At 39.1% G+C, this 21,657-nt stretch overlaps 1 pseudogene; it reads left to right on the forward strand.

The window, feature by feature from the left end:
- Positions 1–21,657, forward strand: part of LOC149215173 (beta-glucosidase 40-like) — a 322,442-nt pseudogene that overhangs the window by 11,530 nt on the left and 289,255 nt on the right.

Here is a 21,657-nt window from a genome sequence, read left to right on the forward strand (position 1 = left end):
TTCCACTGGCCGAGAAAGTGAAGGAGTATTTGAAGGATTCAAGCAAGTTTGCAGTTGCTGCTTCCCCAGTGTGGCTTTGTATTTAAAATTCATTATAGTGCATTAATTCCTTGCTTCAACTGCTGCATAAAGAGTTTGGTGGGCTGATTGTAATCTTTTATGGAGAAAAGTTTTGTCAGTTGTTTTGTCAGAACATAATCCTGGTCATGAGTAAACTCTTATTTTCATGTAATGGATTGTAATCGGTGCTTGCTGGTTGAACTCTGATCATTTGCTGCACATGTATAAAGGATATTGCTGTGTACTGTGAGTAGGTATTACTTTTCTGCATTGAGTAGTAGTTGTAAGGTGTAAATATGACATTGAAGAAAAAAAAATGGCTAGAATCAGTGAAGTATTAGAGTTCCTCAAAACTCTAATGTCGTCTACTACTCATGATACATTAAAAGTCAGCAAAGTTTCTCTCACAGATATTCAGGTATGTCTACAAAATGCACAGGAAAAGATTGTTTTTTTTGCAGCTTGAATCACAGGTACAGCAAGAAGACCTACATCAAAATAGACATCATTGTAAACCTGTTTTTGTTCAGAACATTGAGACTGCAACCCATCAGAAGCAAGTCAATAATATTACAGTTGATTCAGATTTAGTGCCCAATAAAGCAGCAGTTGTACATGCAGATGCAGAAACTCAGTCTGCACTTCCCAAGCCCATCATCAAACCTTGGGAACAACTTGTCCACAACAAGCACAGAACTAGTCTTGGATATGACAAGGACTTGTCCTTTCATATTCCAGACTATGCCAAGCCCATTCAGTTTCAGAGTGTTGGATTCATTCATGACAGTTCACCTGCTCCTCATGACAGTTCACCTTCAGCTGTTCCAGACTTTGCCCCTCTTCCACAGAAACAACAACAACAACAACAACAGATTGTGAAATGCCAACACTGTGACCAAGTTGGCCATCTGAAAGATCACTGTTTTGATCTTCATCCATGTAAGCACTGTCATAAAACCAGTCATTCTTCAAACAGATACTTCAAAAACAAACGTCCTACAAGAACAAAGATTCATCTTGGATGGATCGCTTCTTGGCAATGGGCATCAAAAGCCAAGAAGATATTCCAAACACATGTCAGAACTTGTTCCAGAGTATTGAACAATCTTGCAGCTGAGTTTACTCCATCATCTCACCTTGTATCTGACAAGGGTGGAAATGATGGTCATCTACAAGATTCAAAGCCACATCAAGCGAGCCTGAGCCACAACCTGCCACACTAGTTTCAAAGTTGTAGCCAGAAACAAAGATGCCTGTGAACATGCCCTCGGTGGGTAATCTGGGACACTTCCTCTAGCAGAAGACTTCAGCTTCTTGCTAGTTTTGGAAGAATTCCAGGAACAAAATTGAGAACACTTCCTCTAGCAGAAGACTCCAGCTTCTTGCCAGTTTTGGAAGAGTTCCAGGAATTGCATTAAGCATTCCAGAGTTGTTGGTCATCCTTAAACCATCACAGGTTGAGACTTCCCTTTTCAGGTTGAATTTCTCCCTTTTATGCGGGGTGAGACCTCCCTTTCATGGTTGAAGGTTTCCCTCTTTAAAACAATAGGATCACTTCCTCTAGCAGAAGACTTCAGCTCCTTGCCAGCTTTGGAAGAGTTCCAGTAACTGCACTAAGCGTTCCAGTGTTGGTGGTCATCCTTAAACCACTGCCCTTTATACCAACATTTCATAGAGCACATTCAGCCTAGTGCTGCCATGCATTTTTTGCACATTTTGTATTACAGCTCTCTTCTTGGACTCATACATAACCCTTCAGATTAAGGGGGGGAATGTTGGACACCTAATCCTAAATGGGTTAGTGTGGAAGCTGAATAGACTAAGTAGTCCAATAAACCTTGGGATGTGAAACCCAACGGTCACAATAATGTACTATAAATGTATATTAGTTGTTAATAAAAATTGTACTGCATGTTTTATCTTTCATATTTTCTCTTGCTATCCATGTGTGTTTAACATGAAAGGCCATTTGATGCAAGTTGATATCTTCTAACGTGATTTAGAATTAAAGACCCTGCATCACCCTTATTTCGTCCTTCTATTGATTTATTTCTGCATTCACTATCATTTTTATCTTATTCTTTTCTCTGCTTGTAACTTTTAGGAAGAACACACAGAGCAGGACATCCAAAGAAATGGTGAAGAGAGGAAAGGCACCCACTTTTGAGAAGTCAGAGATGAACCCCCCTGTTCACAGACACTACTTGTAATTGAGATGCAGGGACGTCCACATGGGAGACGATGTATCAACTGTTAGAGGGAGAACAACCGAGAATTATGGAAACAACAGTTATAGTGGACAGACGTGTTTCTGCTGATGCTACTCTGACTGAACTTGCATGATCATTCTTGCACCGCATTACTGCAAGACCAAAGATACTTCCTTATACCAACATGGTTAAGCGGATCATAGACGATGCACACATATCAGATAGAGAATTCAAGATGGCAAGCCAAGAAGTCATAGGGTCATTTACTCCAGACAACCTGAGACTCATCTACCAGAGCCACAGGCCATCTACAACAAGCAGTTTGTTGAGAAGTTCGCCAAGGAAAATGAATCCTTGGGAGAATGCACGAAGAATTGGTCGAACAACGAAGAAATACTCAAGAATGATAAAAACAGTATGTACACCACCAGTTCTCTTAGTTCCCCTTTCTGTTTTGTTGCCGCTATGTTATGTAGATTGTTTGGTAAACAAGACAGTACCAAATTCTCATCAGAAGGGTTACCACTAATAGATGCAGTTGTCAATGTTACAATAATGAATTGAGCTCAAATCCTGTCTGATAACTTAGCTACAACAATTTTAGAGTACAAAAGAAAAAGGAGTATTTCTTCGAGGGTTTACCCTCCATTTTTCATGAGCGCCTATCTTATGGATGCTATTTGTTTTGGTTCCAAATTACCTCTTATGGGATGGAAGTGGACGACTCAAAATCCGCTTCCTATTCAAATATATCACAAAGTCATGTGGGAATCTAATTTCGTGCCACACTTATTCAAGATTTGTCATGAAGTTATGCTTCCGATTCATAAAAATATTTACAACCGAGATGCCCCTAGGTTTTCCCAAGAAGCTGAGGTAGATATTCTCCCTGTAGCCAGATTGTTCGGGGAAGAATTATTCACATATATCAGAGTGTTCGACAATATTGCCTCGGCCCATGTTCTACCTTTTTATGTCCCAAACAAACTGATGGCTAGAGAGATAGCCTATAAGACATGCAGCGAGGGAGGAATGAGTAAGACACTAAAAGATTCCAAGAAGGCCATTTGGCCTCAATTTCCTGTAACATGTGGAGTATTTTCATTGCATGACTTAGGACATGCTTTCAAAGAGGTTGACAATGTATTATCTTTGCAATTACCCAAGTTCCCGGGAAGGAAATATGATCCCTTTGGTATTGTAAAAGATTCTAACACAATGGTCAAAATAAGAATATTTACCCATGTAAAAGACCCCTTTGATGACGTTTTCCTGTAGAAAAACACCTTCAAAGAACTGCAACATATGGCACAAATACTTTTTTATCAAGAAGGTCTCCAAAAATTTGATAATTACAGGAAAAGGAGGTTATCTAAGGTCCCATTGGACCAACTACTCATTGAGCCAGTGAGAGATCCTACTCCTAGTACAAGCATAGGGGGAGGCTCAAAAGAAAAATCCAAAACAAGTTCTGGAAACGAATCCGCAGAAAAATCTGTTGGTCAATCTGAGAAAACATCAGAGAATGAACATAGCAAGAGTGAGGAGTCAATTAAAGACACAACCTAGTCCACAGCAAATTCTAATCAACAGACTTCGCTCGTAAAATAAGTTGAAGCCTCAACTCCCCTTACAAAGCAAGCAAAGCCACTGGTAATTGATTTAGAAGAAGAATGCGAAAGATTCAATAAGAGACTCAACATGGAGGAACAAACCGCAGAGCCACCAACAAACCAATAAGAAATGACAACAGAAATGGTAATAGAAGGAGCTGTTAGCACTCAGGAAACAGAGCATATTCCCATTGCTCCCACAACTGAGATTGTATTGAGAATAGAGGAAATTCCTCCTCTAGATGTATTCTACAGATCTCAACACAAATCCATCGTTAGAAGACAAGGAAAGAAAAGAGAGTTGGATTCCATGCTCACTCTCGAAGATGAACCTCTAGATGTTCTCTGGAAAGACCCATCCACAGATCCATTGACTAACCTCACTAGACTCTAGTAGGTCTCAGGCGCATATGCTTCAACAACCATTGATAAGGAAATAGAGGTACAACTGCTGCTCAAAGAAAAAGAAGATAAGATTTTGTTATTAGAACAACAGTTACAGTAGGTCAGTATCAAACAACAAGTAGAAATGCAATTGGCTAAGCTTCAGCAAGAGTTTCAGCAAATGCAGTTGGCACATTAGAGCAGTTTAGCTGGTAAAGAAGCACAGTTGCAGAGCATAACAAAACTGCATAAAGATGATCCCAAAATTGAACAGTTTGTCACAGAAGCACTTGGCCTCAATTCCCAGCTTTTACACCAGAAAGAATTATTATGCCAAAAGATTTCGTAGTGGAATTCTCACTACAAAATGAGCGATAACATAACGAATCAAGTTGTGCAATTACGACTTGAATATGATACAATTCTTAAGAAAGTTTCAAACTTCTTAAATTGGCAGAAATCCGAAGATGGGAAAAGAGCAGATATGCCCAAAATAGATGAATCGCACAAAGAAATCTTATTTGCGAAATGGGATTCTCGGCTCAGAGAAGCAGAACGGGCAATGGATGATTCAGCAACAACAACAAACAACATCATCAAATGTGTGAATGAAAATCTACACAATGCTAATTTGGTAGCATAAACCACCCCTGGCTTTCTTCCAAAGGCAGAACAACTTCAAGCAGTATGGAAACAGGCAGCGAAGGAAAGGGCAGAGGTAATTAGACAAGTAAACAGGTTGAACTAGGAGGCATACTGGCAATATCTAGTGAAACTATACAGCCAATGGATGACTCTGAAGTGCCTAATTACTTCCACCAAGAAAATGGTGCCAGCACTCACCAATATCGTATTCGCTGGACAATGGAAAGATGAAGTCAGCCAACCGACACTCCTTAAAGCTATGTTGGATATTTGCGATCTCAAGGACCAGATGCAAGATTAGTCATTGACATATTTTATTTTTGTTTTTGTTTATTTTCGCTTAAAATGAGGCAGCTTGTTTAAACCTCCTCATCTATTTTTGTAATTTCTATTTTTACGTTTCATAGATTAGTATTTAAACCCCTCTCATGTATTTAGAGGGGGGTCCAGAAATTTTATCAAAAACATTCTTCAGAACGTGCACTTTTGCCCCCTACTGAGGATGTTTTGGTAAAATTAATGGAACAAGATTTATTTTCTACTTGAGTTTAGCATCTTTTACTGAAATTTCACTTTTGTACTCTTAGTTGATGTTAAGTGATTTGAAGGTAGATCAATATCGCTGGAGCACATGAGTATGATGTATTACAAATGGTACTTCTATATCTTAATTATTTTTACTTGTGTATCAAGCAATAAATCATTTTTAGTTATTTATATATGAAAGTTTAAATTCTTAGTTATCATTATTTCACTTTTGTATGATGATGATTTATTCTTGATGCTAAATATATGAATGACTCTTTATGTGATATATCTCTCATATCATTTCAGCTAAATTTTTATACAAAACGATCATTATTAAATGGATTCTCTTCTTATCGTGATTGAATGATGTTTATTATCAATTACTTTTAGAAATCATTTTAGATCACATATATAAACAACACTCTCGGGATAGTTTTAAAGTTAGATGTTTTCTTTGATTATGATAGATTGCATATGATAGTTAGAAGATAGATTAAGTTTAGAATAAGTATTCATCCCATAGAACCAAGAAAAGAAAAACATCATCCCTTTAGCACAAACATCATAAATAGATTGGGAAACTAGTCCCATTATCCCCTGTCGGAGCCACTATTCCAAATGGAAAAGGAGTTGTCCCAAGGTCTGGACTAGGTGGTTACCCCCCTTGTTAGAGTCCCGATTTTTCGAGCCTTCAACAAGAAGGCCATTCAATACCACCATTTATGACAAAACCTCCTTCATCTCCCTATAAATTGACCACTCATATAAGTGATCAAGGGCTGGACTATGTTGAATTGTAAGGAGATAACGTTGCTATGAGAATTGGCTTTGAAGCAAGTATTGTAATGCTACAAGTTTGTCGTGCTTTTGATGTGATGTGGATGGGATCCAAGTTGGAGGAATGACTTTGAATCAGACACAATGGTTGTAATCCTTCTAATCAATAAAGTATTTGAACCTTTCTCCCATATGTTTGTATTGTCTTATGATGCCTATATGTGTGAAATGAATCTAATTCCATTTACTTGTATTCAATAGATCTTTTTCTTTGATCGATTCTTTGTCTTCTGTTGGTGTTTACAGGTACTTATCAAGCGTGTTAAGTACAGGAAGGAGCGACAAGATCGATAAAAAGGAGACAAGAGGAAAGTGGAACTACAATTAGGTCTTCTCATCTTCTTTGTCTTATCTATTTCTTATAGGAAAAGGTTAAATTGCTTTAAACTATTGTTCTAGATATGGCTACTTATCTAGGGAATTAATATTTATCTGTAGATACCAAATTCTCCAAAACAAATTGGCGACCATACTGGGGAAGATCATCTTTCCTAGTAGCTTATCCACCTCCTAGGACATCCTTGCAGAACCTAGTTGTGTCCATTGATTGTATTTAATCTCTTTTGCACTGAAAATTTGGTCAAAACTGTGTCAAATTGCCTTTTGAAATGGCTCACTATCCCCAACACAGGCCTGTGAGGGACGCAATGCATTGCAGCGCACCCTTCTCTTAGGGACAGTGATCTGAAGCGCATTGTCTCCCATTCAGGGCTGTGCTGATCCTCCTAGGGTCAGTTTCCTACCTTTGGAATGAGTTTTTGCCAACTTTTCTCTGTTTGTTTGCTTGCTAATTGATTAATGAATGTCATGCCTCAAAGAACAAGTTTCTATCTCCTTTTCTATCCCTACTTTGACTTGATTAATTAATGTTTCGTAAATGTTTTCTTTGTCATTATCGATCCATGGTCAAATTTAGAATATAGTTGATTAATCTTTATTCGAAAGAAAGTGTCGTAAAAGTCTTCTTTTCCTTCGAAATAGAATTGCCGTAAATTCTTTGTTCTTGTTAAAGATTGATTGATTGTATGTGCATAACTTCCTTTTTTTTTCATATTCACATTAAGGAAATCGAAAAGAAATACATGCATGTTGCATTGAAAAATTTTGTGTGTGCTCATAGGAATAGTGTAGGGAACTTACATTAGATTGTGCTCTTTGCTCTTTGATCGAAAGAAATCTGATTGCTCTATTCCTAGTAGCTAGGATTTTCATCTTTAAATTGAATGAAAATAATGCTTATCATATTAGTTTCATTTTAGGAATTGCAAACATACATCGCGTGGTGAACTTGAAAGGAAAATTCCTAAGAAAGATCGACTTAAAATTAACATAAATTTACCTAATGGAGCATTGTCATTAACGAAAAACATTTAGTGGTTCTAGGCTAGAGACGTGTTCCGACGTCGTAAAATAAAGCAGCTGTCGCTGACTTGTCTGCAATACATCCCGAGTGTGATACCTCATTCCACGTACATGAGTATATCATAGCTTGTCCATGTACCTTCGGGTATATAGGGCAGTGTTACAGTACGTAAATTATATGGGAATGCTCTCATTGTGTGGTTTTACATTAGACAACGCTTATATGGATTGGGCCTCCACGTACTTCGGGTATATATGGGAGGACAACACTAGGTTGCTATCCATCCTTAGGTAATCAAGTCGGCCACCGTGTACATTGTGATACACCGAACACAGAATTCGGGGAGATTGCCTAGCCGTACTTCTCTTTTCGTTGGGAGGTATTCTGCAGTTCACAGTTGCTTGTTAAACCTTTTGCCTAGATTATCCCTCTTTTGTTTTGTTATGTTAATTTGATTAAAATAAAATTAATTGACCACGGATAACATCCTCCATGCTCGCTCCTTAGTTGATCTTAGGTTGAGACATATGGCTAACAAATCCAGAGTCCACAGATCAAGGAATTTCTTTCAATGGGAATCCTAGTCCTTTTCCTCCTTTTGGAAATATTGGTGCTCCATATATGGCTACATAGTCCCTTCCAGTATTTGCCATTGGCTTGCCAGTATGGTTGTTTTCAACCTCCTTGGTTCAAAATGTCGTGATTTCTCCACAATTGAGTACACCTCCAACTGGACAAAATCAGCCTCCAGTTGATCCTAAAGTTGATCCTTTTCCTTCTTCCTCGGTTTTTTCTTCCTCCCCTTCTTCCTCTTCGCCTGGTGAAAGTATTGGTGCTAGTAACCAGGTGGCTAAGAAGAAGAAGAAACAGAAGAAGAAGAAGGAGAAGAAGCAAATTCAGCAGAGGAGTAACCAAGCAACCATTGCTTTGAATGCAACATCTGATGAGAAATCATCTGTCAAGCCTCACAAAGTTCTATATCCATGCAAACTTTGTGTAGGACACCATTTTCTTTGAAATTGTCCTAATATTCCTCAGATCTTAGAAGAATGGTCTTCACTTTCATATCATCCCGTGCCATCAAATTCTGGAGATCATGCTGGTGACACACCATCAACTAGTGGTAGTAAAGTTCATGGAAAGAAGGGTAAAGTTAAGTTTCCCTGTAGGTTATGTGAAGGGAATCACCCCATGCACCCTTTTACCTATCCGGATGAAGCCCAAGAAGTGTTAGATAAACATCCTGCTTCACCGCAACAACTTCCATCTAGTTGTAGGAGACTCTCCCTTAATCCTTCATTAGTTGATGAATTTATTGAACAAAATCAACCGTCGGTCAAACCCACTCTCTCTGAATGTGAATCCAATGAGTCTATACCTAACCCAAATCAACAAGTCAAGGAAATAGTTGACCCGATTTCACCTTCAGCTAATCGTACATTTCCCATAAAAAGAGTGAGTATTATACCAATCAGGTTCTTTTCATTTCTTCAGATTCCAATGAGCTTGGAGGCAACCTTCTTGTTCCATCAAGATAGGAGGAAAACCCTCCCGCTCTTGTAACTCAAGGGGTTAATTCTCTCATTCTTACGGTACCCCCTCCAAGTAGTCCGGTCACTTCCTTTGATTGGAATCGACTGGCAGGATTCCATCTTCCTTCTTATGTGCCTTTCCAGATCATAGTACAGGTTTGTAGTATGATTGAATCTAGCACTATTATAGATGAAGGTGCATCTGCGAGTATCCTTTCCTCAATTGCTTGGAAAGCGCTTTCGCTACCACTTGTGCCAGTTACCCAGAATCTGTTGGCTTTTAACAGAGGAACCAGTCAACCATTAGGGATGCTCCCTTAGTTACCTATTATTGTGGGAGGAAAAATTGTTTATCTCAATGTGATAGTAGTCCCAGGCCCTTTAGATTGCAATTTACTTCTTACACGCGACTATGTTTATGACATGGGACCTATTGTTTCAACACTCTTTCGAGTGATTTGTTTCCTGCATGAATGCAGAATTTTCACTGTTGACTAGTTTTCATTACCCGGTACATACATGGCTTCCAGTGAACCATCTTCCCTAAATGGTCCTTTTGTACCAATGGTATCTTCCCTGCCACGGGTTAATTATATAGCAACCAGTTCCATGCCTACATCAATGGATGATCAATTCCATGATGTTGTACATTATGTACTAGGGGCATTAGAACTAGATCTCTCCTTCCAAATCATTGTTCTCCTATCAGATGAGAACCTCTTGGAAGTCATGACCTCCTATTAGAGTCGTGATTAAGAAATATGAGGATAGTTCCTTGTCTTGTGTCAACCTCGTTAAAAAATAAAACAAAGAATATGAGGATAGTTCTTTTACTGTGTCAACCTCATTAAAGAATGAAACAGGTCCCAGAGCATAGTTCCTTGTCTTGTGTCAAGCTCGTTAAAAAATGAAACAAAAGGTATGAGGATAGTTCCTGGTCTTGTGTCAACCTCGTTAAAAAATGAAACAAAGGGCAGAGCATAGTTCCTTGTATTGTGTCAATCTCATTAAAAAATGAAACAAGGAATCTGAGCAAAGTTCCTTGTCTTGTGTCAAGCTCATTAAAAAATGAAACAATGTCCCCTGGAGCAATGTTCCAAGTCGAGTCTTTGAGTAGATCTCGTAAAATCCCAATCGAGTCTTTCACTTGATCTCGTGAATAAACCTTCATTCCATCCACCTGATAGCCACGAGTAGTCTACTTAGGTGAATGCAATGAAGCTTAGGGGGCATGCACCTAGAATCAAGTCATCAGGTTGGGTGCATGTAAACCAATCTCAAGCTTGTGTAAAAATGAACCCATCTCCATTTTAACCCTTGTGATTGTTGTTTTATCAGTCTCTTCCATCATATGAGCCTTGGTTTTTTCTCCTTCCATCGTCACTATCTTCTTTGCCAATCATACACTTTCACTTGGTTGTTTTACCCTTTTTGAGGAAAATTTGCAATGAGTGATCTTATTAGCCAGCCTCTTCACAGAAATAAACATGTTTTGAGAAGTTCCAACATCACCGGAACCAGTTGCCATCCCAGACACCACTCTTTCCTCAAAGTGGAGTCCTCTTTAATCTCTTTTCAGACTCAGAGAACAAGTTTCTATCTCCTTTGCTATCCCTACTTTGACTTGATTGATTAATGTTTCTTAAATGTTTTCTTTGTCATTATCGATCCATAGTCAAATTTAGAATATAGTTGATTAATCTTTGTTTGAAAGAAAGTGTCGTAAAAGTCTTATTTTCCTTCGAAACAGAACTGTCGTAAAGTCTTTGTTTTTTTTAAAGATTGATTGATTGTATGTGCATAACTTCCTTTTTTTTCATATTCACATTAAGGAAATCGAAAAAAAATACATGCATGTTGCATTGAAAAAGTTTGTGTGTGCTCATAGGAATAGTGTAGGGAAATTGCATTAGATTGTGTTCTTTTCTCTTTGATCGAAAGAAATCTGATTGCTCTATCCCTAGTAGCTAGGATTTTCATCATTAAATTGAATGAAAATAATGCTTATCATATTAGTTGCATTTTAGGAATTGCAAACATACATCACGTGGTGAACTTGAAAGGCAAATTCCTAAGCAAGATCAACTTAAATGTTAACATCAATTTACCTAATACAACATTGTCATTAACCAAAAACATTTAGTGTTTCTAGGTTAGAGACGTGTTCCGGCATCGTAAAACAAAGCAACTGTTGCTAAGCTGTCTGCAATACATCCCGAGTGTGATACCTCATTCCACGTACGTGAGTATATCGTAGCTCGTCCACGTACCTTCGGGTATATAGGGCGGTGTTACAGTACGTAAAGTATATGGGAATGCTCTCACTGTGTGGTTTTGCATTAGACAATGCTTATACGGATTGGGCCTCCACGTACCTTCGGGTATATATGGTAGGACAACACTAGGTTGCTATCAATCCTTAGGTAACCGAGTCGGCTGCCTTGTACATTATGATACACCGAACACAACATTCGGGGAGATTGCATGGTTGTACTTCTCCATTCGTTGAGACGTATTCTGCAGTTCACAGTTGCTTGTTAAACCTTTTGCCTAGATTATCCCTCTTTTGTTTTGTTATGTTACTTTGATTAAAATAAAATTAATTGACGATGGATAACATCCTCCATGCTCACTCCTTAGTTGATCTTAGGTTGAGACATATGGCAACAAATCCAGAGTCCACCGATCAAGGAATTCCTTTTGATGGGAATCCTAGTCCTTTTCCTCCTTTTGGAAATATTAGTGCTCCATATATGGCTACATTTTCCCTTCCGGGATTTATCATTGGCTTGCCAGTATGGTTTTTTTCAACCTCCTTGGTTCAAAATGTCGTGATTTGTCCGCAATGGAGTACACCTCCAACTGGAAAAAATCAACCTCCAGTTGATCCTAAAGTTGACCCTTTTTCTTCTTCCTCGATTGTTTCTTCCTCCCCTTCTTCCTCTTTGCTTGGTGAAAGTATTGGTGCTAGTAACCAGGTGGCTAAGAAGAAGAAGAAAGGGAAGAAGAAGAAGAAGAAGAAGAAGAAGAAGCAAATTCAACAGAGGGGCAACCAAGCAACCATTGCTTTGAATGCAACATCTGATGAGAAATCATCCATCAAGCCTCACAAAGTTCGATATCCATGAAAACTTTGTGCAAGAGACCATATTCTTTGAAATTGTCCTCATATTCCTCAGGTCTTAGAAGAATGGTCTTCACGTTCACATCATCCCGTGCCATCAACTTTTGGAGATCATGTTGGTGACACACCATCAACTAGTGGTAGTAAAGTTCATGGAAAGAAGGGTAAAGTTAAGTTTCCATATAGGTTATGTGAAGGGAATCACCCCATTCACCTTTGTCCCTATCTGGATGAAGCCCAAAAAGTGTTGGATAACCATCCTGCTTCACCGCAATGACTTCCATCTGGTTACAAGAGACTCTCCCTTAATCCTTCATTAGTTGATGAATTTACTGAACAAAATCAACCGTCGGTCAAACCCACTCTCTTTGAATGTGAATCCAATGAGTCTATACCTGACCCAAATCAACAGGTCACAGAAACAGTTGACCCGATTTCACCTTTAGTTAATCGTACCTTTCCCATAGAGAGTGAGTATTATACCACTCAGGTTCTTTTTGTTTCTTCAGATTCCAATGAGCTTGGAGGCAACCCTCCTATTCCATCAAGACAGGAGGAAAACCCTCCCACTCTCGTAACTCAAGGGGTTAATTCTCCCATTCTTATGGTACCCCCTCCAAGTAGTCCGGTCACTTTGATTGGAATCGACTGGCAGGATTTCATCTTCCTTCTTATGTGCCTTTCCAGATCATAGTACAGGTTTGTAGTATGATTGTATCTAGCACTATTATAGATGAAGGTGCATCTGCGAGTATCCTTTTCTCAACTGCTTGGCAAGCGCTCGGTTCACTGCCACTTGTGCCAATTACCCAGAATATGTTGGCTTTTAACAGAGGAACTGGCTAGCCATTAGGGATCCTCCCTCAGTTACCTATTACTTTGGGAGGAAAGATTGTTTATCTCAATGTGATGGTAGTCCCAGGCCCTTTAGATTACAATTTACTTCTTGCGCGCGACTATGTTTATGACATGGGAGTTATTATTTCAACACTCTTTCGAGTGATTTGTTTCCCGCATGAAGGCAAAATTTTCACCGTTGACCAGCTTTCATTTCTCGGTACATACATGGCTTCCAGTCAACCATCTTCCCTAAATGATCCTTTTGTACCAATGGTATCTTCCTCGCCACAAGTTAATTATGTGGCAACCAGCTACATGCCTACATCAATGGATGATCAATTCCATGATGTTGTACACTATGTACTGGGGGAATTAGAACCGGATCTCTCCTTCCAAAGCATCGTTTTCCCATCAGATGAGAACCTCTTGGAAGTCATGACCTCCTATCACGAGTCGTGATCAAGAAATATGAGGATATTTCCTTGTCTTGTGTCAACCTCATTAAAAAATGAAACAAAGAATATGAGGATAGTTCTTTTACTGTGTCAACCTCATTAAAAAATGAAACAGGTCCTAGAGCATAGTTCCTTGTCTGGTGTCAATCTCGTTAAAAAATGAAACAAAATGTATGAGGATAGTTCTTGGTGTTGTGTCAAACTCGTTAAAAAATGAAACAAAGGGCATAACATAGCTCCTTGTCTTGTGTCAAGCTCGTTAAAAAATGAAACAAGGAATCTGAGCAGAGTTCCTTGTCTTGTGTCAAGCTCATTAAAAAATGGAACAAGGTCCCCTGAAGCAAATTTCCAAGTCAAGTCTTTGAGTAGATCTTGTAAAATCATAGTCGAGTCTTTCACATGATCTCGTAAATGAACCTTCATTCCATCCGCCTGATAGCCACGAGTAGTATACTTAGGTGAATGCAATGAAGCTTAGGGGGCATGCACCTAGAATCAAGTCATCAGGTTGGGGGCATGTAAACCAATCTCAAGCATAGTTTTTTGGTTTAAGCTTGTGTAAAAATGAAACTGAATCCAAACATAGTATTTCGTTTCAAGGTTGTGTAAAAATGAAACTGAATTCAAGCACAGTTCTTCATTTCAAGCTTGTTTAAAAATGAAACTGAATCCAAGCATAGTTCCCTATGGTTCAAGCTTGTGTAAAAATGAACCCATCTCCATTTTAACCCTCGAGATTTCCATTCTATCAGCCTCTTCCATCATATGAGCCTTGGTTCTTTCTCCTTCCATCGTCACTATCTTCTTTGCCAATCATACACTTTCACTTGGTTGTTTTACCCTTTTTGAGGAACAGTTGCAATGAGTGGTCTTATTAGCCAGCCTCTTCACAGAAATCAACATGTTTTGAAAAGTTCCAACATCACCGTAACCAGTTGCTATGCTAGACACCACTCGTTCCTTAAAGTGGAGTCCTCTTTAAGCTCTTTTCAGACTCTCTAAACATGAAAAGATTATCGAGCACTTGTCCTTTTCAGCTTGTTAATGGATTGAAAATGACATCTCTCTCATATTGTTTTACACTTTTTCGAGCTTGAGAGATTAATCTACAAAAAATAAATTGTGGAGTTTTCTTTTTGTCCCTTTTCAAACTCTCTAAACATGAAATGGACTGAGTTATCATTTTCATTCGACTCATTAAAACATCAAATAGCGACAAACTTGTCCATCTAGACAAGACTGAGTTTCACCGTCGCTAGACTCATTAAAACATAAAATAGTGATGGATTCACCCTAAGGTTGAAATTATGCAACAAGCATATGTTATCCTCCTCAAGCTTGATAAAAATAAAGAGGTACTGGTCAGCAATGACTGGGGAAAATGGGAAAAAGGGGAAACCACTTTATGGTAGCAGGTCGCTCTTGAACATGACACTTTCACTCCATCACCGTGACTATTTGGGTTGGGTTATTAGCTTGATGCTTATCATACCATTGGTCTATCATACCATCCATCACTTTGTTTTGGGTCAATGCTACCAATTCATTTTAGTGTTGCCGACATGTTCAAGAGAAGCCATTCAGTCAAAATTCATCCTTTGCAATACCATAAACCTTCATTTTCATGACCGCCATTCCTGAACCTTGTGTCGTTAGTCAAATTCCATCTTCAAAATCACTACACTCGTTTCGTGTTGTTGATGTGGGATACATCAAGGCCCTCTTGCGACGAGTCACTTCTTGTCGAAATCAACCCATTATCCAAGAAGTTGACTTAGAGACACCCTTCTAGTAGCTTGAGGCTTGCATGCATCAATTGCAGGTTTCTCACTTTTGTCGATAGGTTGACATCAATGGCCTTTGACCAAAAGAATTTGTATGGTGTTTGACATCAAATCATCCATTCACACCATGCAGAATGTAGTGCAATACCTTGAGGATCATTGTCATTATCGGTGATTTCTCTCGCGTTTGTTAACAACTTACATCATTGGCTGGTAATCAGACGGTGTCTTCCCATGTTTGACTTCAGATCACATATTCACATGGCTAGACCCATACTTGAGTGAACGATTGAACAAGATAGAAGACCTCGGATCTAGTTTCATCCATCCGGGCTACGATTTCAGGAAATGTACTAAATCATATGTACAATGGCTTTACATTGATAATCATTCTGATCATGGGTCTATATCTGTAGATGATTATTTATGTACATGTAATGAAAGTTTATAAGCTGAGCATGGGTATGCCTTCCCTCAGCGATTCATGTGAAAATCAAAATATCATGATATATGTATTGTAATTGATGGAGGTCACCTTCCACTTCGAAACCTCCTCATCACATCGTAAAGCATTTCATTCGACATTTGCATTTTTCGACTTCATGCTTTAGGGTGCAGTTGTTACAGATCCATTTGGGCACATCACTCCCATCATCCAGATCAATGTTTTAGGGCTCATCAAACCCTAATTTTAGTTGCTACATGCCCTAAACAAGTCACCCCTTTGAATGCCTCCTTCCCAGACAATTTCATGACATGAATACATACATAAATAGCCTCTATAGGGACCAACACAAGTAGGCCCACGTAAGGGTGCACTGTAGAGTAGTTAAGTCCATGCCAAGGTGCTCTACAGAGCACTTAGGTTTCCTTTCACTTGTGCTGGGTGAGTTTGAGCGAAATTCACATAGGGTTTGGGGAATATTCTTATCTTTTGGAGTCATCTAGAAGGTTCCCTCACTTATCAACTCTTATGAGCTCGAAAATGGATGAGGAATGAGTTAATATGCATCCTATCCTCTCATCCCTTCCTCCATGGAACTAATTCTAAGTATGGAAGGCCATTCAATACCACCATTTATGACAAAACCTCCTTCATCTCCCTATAAATTGACCACTCATCTAAGTGATTAGGGGCTGGACTATGTTGAATTGTAAGGAGATAATGCTTCTATGAGAATTGGCTTTGAAGCAAGTATTGTAATGTTGCAAGTTTGTCATGCTTTTGATGTGATGTGGATGGGATCCAAGCTGGAGGAATGACTTTGAATCAGACATAATGGTTGTAATTCCTTCTTCTATTCAGTAAAGTATTTGAACCTTTCTCCCATATGTTTGTATTTCCTTATGATGCTTATATGTGTGAAATGAATCTAATTCCATTTACTTGTATTTAATAGATCTTTTTCTTTGATCGGTTCTTTGTCTTTTGTTGGTGTTTACAGGTACTTCTCAAGCATGTTAAGTACGGGAAGGAGCGACGGGATCGATACAAAGGAGACAAGAGGAAAGTGGAACTACAAATAGGTCTTCTCAACTTATTTGTCTTATCTATTTCTTATAGGAAAATTCTAAAGTGCTTTAAACTGTTGTTCTAGTTATGGCTACTTATCTAGGGAATTAGTACTTATCCGTAGATATCAAATTCTCCAAAATAATGCAAAGTCCTTTCAACAGGGTATTATTGGCCAACAATATTTCAGGATGCCAAGAAGTTTGTGAAGGGATGTGATAGTTGTCAAAGGATGGGCCAACCACTGTAGTGAGATGAGATGTCATTATAGCCCCAAATTGTCTTAGAACCTTTTGAGAAATGGGCTCTAGATTTTGTGGGACCAATTAATCCTTCATCTAGACAAATATATTACATCTTGTTCTACACTGACTATGTCACAAAATGGGTTGAGGCAAAGGCACTAACCAGAGCCACGAAGCTGGATGTCTTAGACTTTTTGTTTGAAGACATCTTTGTTCGATTTGGCATACCGAGGGAGATAGTCATAGTCGAAGGGCCCCACTTCACATCTCATAAGATCTAGGAGTTGGTCGAAAAATATAAAATCCATCATAGAATCACAACACCTTATCATCCACAAGCAAATGGCCAAGTGGAAAGCACTAACAAAGTCATTGAGGGGATCCTTACTAAGACTGTGGCCAGTCACCGAAGAAATTGGGCTGATAAACTTCCAGAAGTGTTGTGTGCATACAAGACTACATGGAGGAATACCATTGGATTCTCACCATATGAACTTGTGTATGGTAAGAACCCTTTATTCCCAATTGAATTTGAAATCAAGACACTCAGAACATAATTATAGGTCAATGTGGATTTGGCTACAACACAAAAGAAGAGATTGAACCAACTCAATGAATTAGAGGAGAAACGGTTAGCTGTTATCCAGTAAACAGAGATTATCTAGCAACAGATAGCTAAGTGGCATGACAGATTCATAAAGAAGAAGAAGTTCCAGAAAGGAGATTGGGCTCTCTTATATGAATCAAGATTTAAAGACTTAAAGGGTAAGCTCTGCACCAAATGGCTAGGTCCCTATGAGGTAGATGCAACCTTTGACAATGGGACTGTAAATTTGGTGACCATTGACAGTGCGAGTACATCATTGCTTGCAAATGGGCACCGTCTTCGGTTATATCATAAACCTACTTCAAGGGGTTCATTTGTCAACATTATCACAAATTCAGATCTACATATTACAGGAACAAGGGAAAGCCCCCCTGTGCTACAAAAATTCTAACTTTTCCAATAAGCGTAACAACTAAAAATCAACTATGGTTGGCAGTTGTTACACCTTCAAACTCTAAATAATAATAATAATAATAATAATAACAATCTGGCTGTGAAAACCTTTCCTAGGCACAGATAGACACTTTTTGTAGCAGTTGAAACCCACCTGGTGGTGGCTGTTACACACTCTGTAACAACATCTATTATTTCAAAGAATATCTTACGACAAGTGTTGTTACATGATCATTTCCTCTTTATTTTTTGTAGAAATTAAAATAATATATATTAGTCGTCTTGGTTGTTACGCCCGTAATAGTCGATGACTTTTCAGAAATAAACGATATATTTTATTGTAATAAATAGCATACATCACCATGATCCTCATCATCAGAATTAAGTTCGCACATCTCACTGCTAGAGCTTGGTTCGCGCATTACGCCACCCATGACTTCGCCCCACGTCACCTAGGTATGTCATTAAAAGGTAATATTGAATCTGATTTATTTGGTAATTATGACAACTTAACATGACTTTTAACGGCCGAGGACAACTATCATATTTAAGCCAGGGGGGAGCAAATCATATTGCAACATGACCATCGCATGATTTGTGATTATTCAAAAAATCCTGCAATTAAGGAATGATGACCTAGTAGCTATTGTTACTTAATGCCAATCATACCAAAAAGGGTAAGTGTACCATCGACGAGACCTCCCATGACTCACCATTAAGGAAAATTCACAGTGCAGTACAAACCATGAGTTCCAAATCCAAATTCGAAATCCTTACCTGTGCCACCATGCCACCCTACCATTTACCCCTACTAGAAGCATTGAATCCCCATTCAGAGTGCTCAGAGAAGTGGAAGATAACAGTGCACATTGAAATAGCTAGGTTGTGTGTCGACTACCTCGGAGCGCCTAAAGGAAAGGAGAAGCAGGCGGAACAACACTAAATTTGCATAAGCAATGGGTGGAGTAGTAATACAGTAGGAGACAGGGTCCACAAAAGCCTTGGAGGATTGCCTAGAAGCATGCTCGATTTTCAAGGATGCAGACTGGTTTGAATTCTTCCAGAGGTTGGAAGGATCATATGGTGGTGTTGCCATGGAATTTGTAAATAATTTGGAGAGAAACCAGGTAGAGGTTAGAGGGTTGAAGCTGTAGGTCACGCAAGAGGTAATTACTAGAGTAATATGATTACTAGTGGAAGGAAAGAGGTGGTTCAACGGGAAGATCAATGACCCCTCCCTGAAAGGGGATTTCCTCCAAGAAGAAGAGTCATTGGTAAAGAAAGGAAGGGGAATTGATAGACTGTCACTCCCCCAGCCATGGGCTGATGTTTCCCTCTACCTCATAAAGTACATTACTTGCGAGGGAAGGGAAATAATTGTGTTTAATTACCACTTTCCATTGTTGAACCACCTCCGGAATTAGCAGCTAATCAACCTTCCTTACTTCTTGCTGGGAAACATTAGGTATATGGCCACAGCTGTGAAAACAACTGCGCATCTAGAAATGTGTGTCACCAGCCATGGCCTTATCAAACTCATTGTGCTAGATGCTTTGAGTTGCCAGGGAAAGAATTGGGAAGAACTCATGAGGAAGAGACCCAGGACAACCCGCAGGAGGCAAACCAAGACGTCTGAGGAAGCTCCAATGGTGAAAAAGGAGCAACCCCAACTCTAGACAGTAAGGGTTAGCAAGAGGCTAGTTGATAAACCAATTGGTGATAGCCTACTGAAGTAGAGGATAAGGGTTAGCGAGCACCCAGAGTCCCCATCCATGTCAAGGAAGAACAAAGAAGTAGTAGAGAAGAAGGACGATGAGCAAGCTTATCTAGAGGAACCTTCTTCACCTGGTAAGAGAAAAACCCAATCCTTGCTGTCAAAAATTGAAATTCTAGAAAAAAGAAAATAGAGAGCTGAGGGAACAACTAGCAGAAGGAAAGGTAGAGCCAAGATCCCCATGGCTAGATACTTTGGCAGAGGCTGTGGATAGGGCCAGAAGGGAAGATGTCCCGGGCACTGTGTGCGTAGCCTGTGACGAGAAGTTGGTGGCTGTAGGATTTAAAGTCTGTGCAGCAGACACCACCTCGAGGGAGACACAAACTAAAATCTGGGAAGCTGACACACAAGAACCCGTTGAGGACGTTTCTATTACACAAGAACCAACAACCGAGATGACATAATCTAGAGAAAGTGATCGGGTAATGGATACACAAGAACCCTTGGCTGATACTGTTGTTTCATCAAAATTAGCAGTGGAGGAGGAAGTCAACCAAGGGATGGAAGGGGAAGATAACATCCATGAGCCTACGGTTAACACTACTGTAACACAAGAACCAACAATGAAGACAGAACCCAACCCGGGGAAAACGATCTACATAAGTCTGTGGATAACACTACTATTACACAAGAACCAATAGTGAAAATGGAAGCTGACCAGGAAGATAAATAAACTGTGACAAAATCTAATGATGAAGCTACTGTTACACAAGGACCAGCAGCCAAGGTGGAATAGTTTCACCCTCAAGAGGCTGTTACACCCTCAATTGATAGTGCATGTGGAAGAACATGGGTCTTGATGAAGGATGGTGTTATGAGAAGATATTGTTGTTTCCAGAGCTGCAAAAATGGAAGCAACTGGCACTCTCTCTACAAGAGGGAGTGATCTCACTCAAAGTACATAAAAGAATGATGGATTCGCTGAGAGAAAAATGGCTAAAAGAAGAATGGGAAAGAGAAGAGGAAGCATGGAGGCACAATGAAGTTATAAAGAAGAAGGATGAATAGTTGTATCAGCTAAATCGACAGGTCTGGGACCTGACAAATGGTAATACCAAACTCCATGACCTTTCCCTAAACCTGCTAGCATGCAGGCGGTCATCCCAGTCATACCTAGTGTTCCTTTGGGAACATTATTATTTATTTCAATTAAAATTAGTTTTTGAGAATATATCCTATTTGGGTTCTTCAATGCGTACTTTTTTGGATATTTTTTGCTCCTACAACTTTGATGACCAGATCTTGCTGTGCGAGTTGTTCTTGCACAATATCATGTTTGAATATGTCAATACAAAGATGGTGGCGAGTGTTTTCTCCTACATAGGGGATTTTCTGTTGGGTGCCTTCATTAGGGGAATTTTGAGGTCTAAAATGGGCCTCCTAAGAAAAATGTACAACCAAAATAAACATTATAAGAACCAATAGGATTCAAGATGATGATGTCAACCATGGGGGATGATTCACCATTTTTGGAGTAAAAAAGTAAAAATAATAAAACAATAAAACTACTTTTTCAACTCGTATTTTCAGCTTATCTCCCTAAGGTTTTACTCAAATTTCGAGCTAGAGTACTCGTTGGATGCAAAATTTAATTCCTCATTCAAGGAGTACCCATGTTGCACGCTTTCGATGGACCCTGCTACACGAAAAATGAAAAATACATGAAAAAACGTCATTGCAATCATGTTTTTCATGTATTTGTCATTTTTTGTGTAGCAAGGTCCGTCAAAAGTATGCAACATGGGTACCC

Source organism: Pinus tabuliformis, chromosome 1_1 (genome assembly GCF_031772625.1).
Source record: "Pinus tabuliformis cultivar Carrire ecotype Pingquan chromosome 1_1, CPIR1, whole genome shotgun sequence".
Taxonomy (NCBI): Eukaryota; Viridiplantae; Streptophyta; class Pinopsida; order Pinales; family Pinaceae; genus Pinus; species Pinus tabuliformis.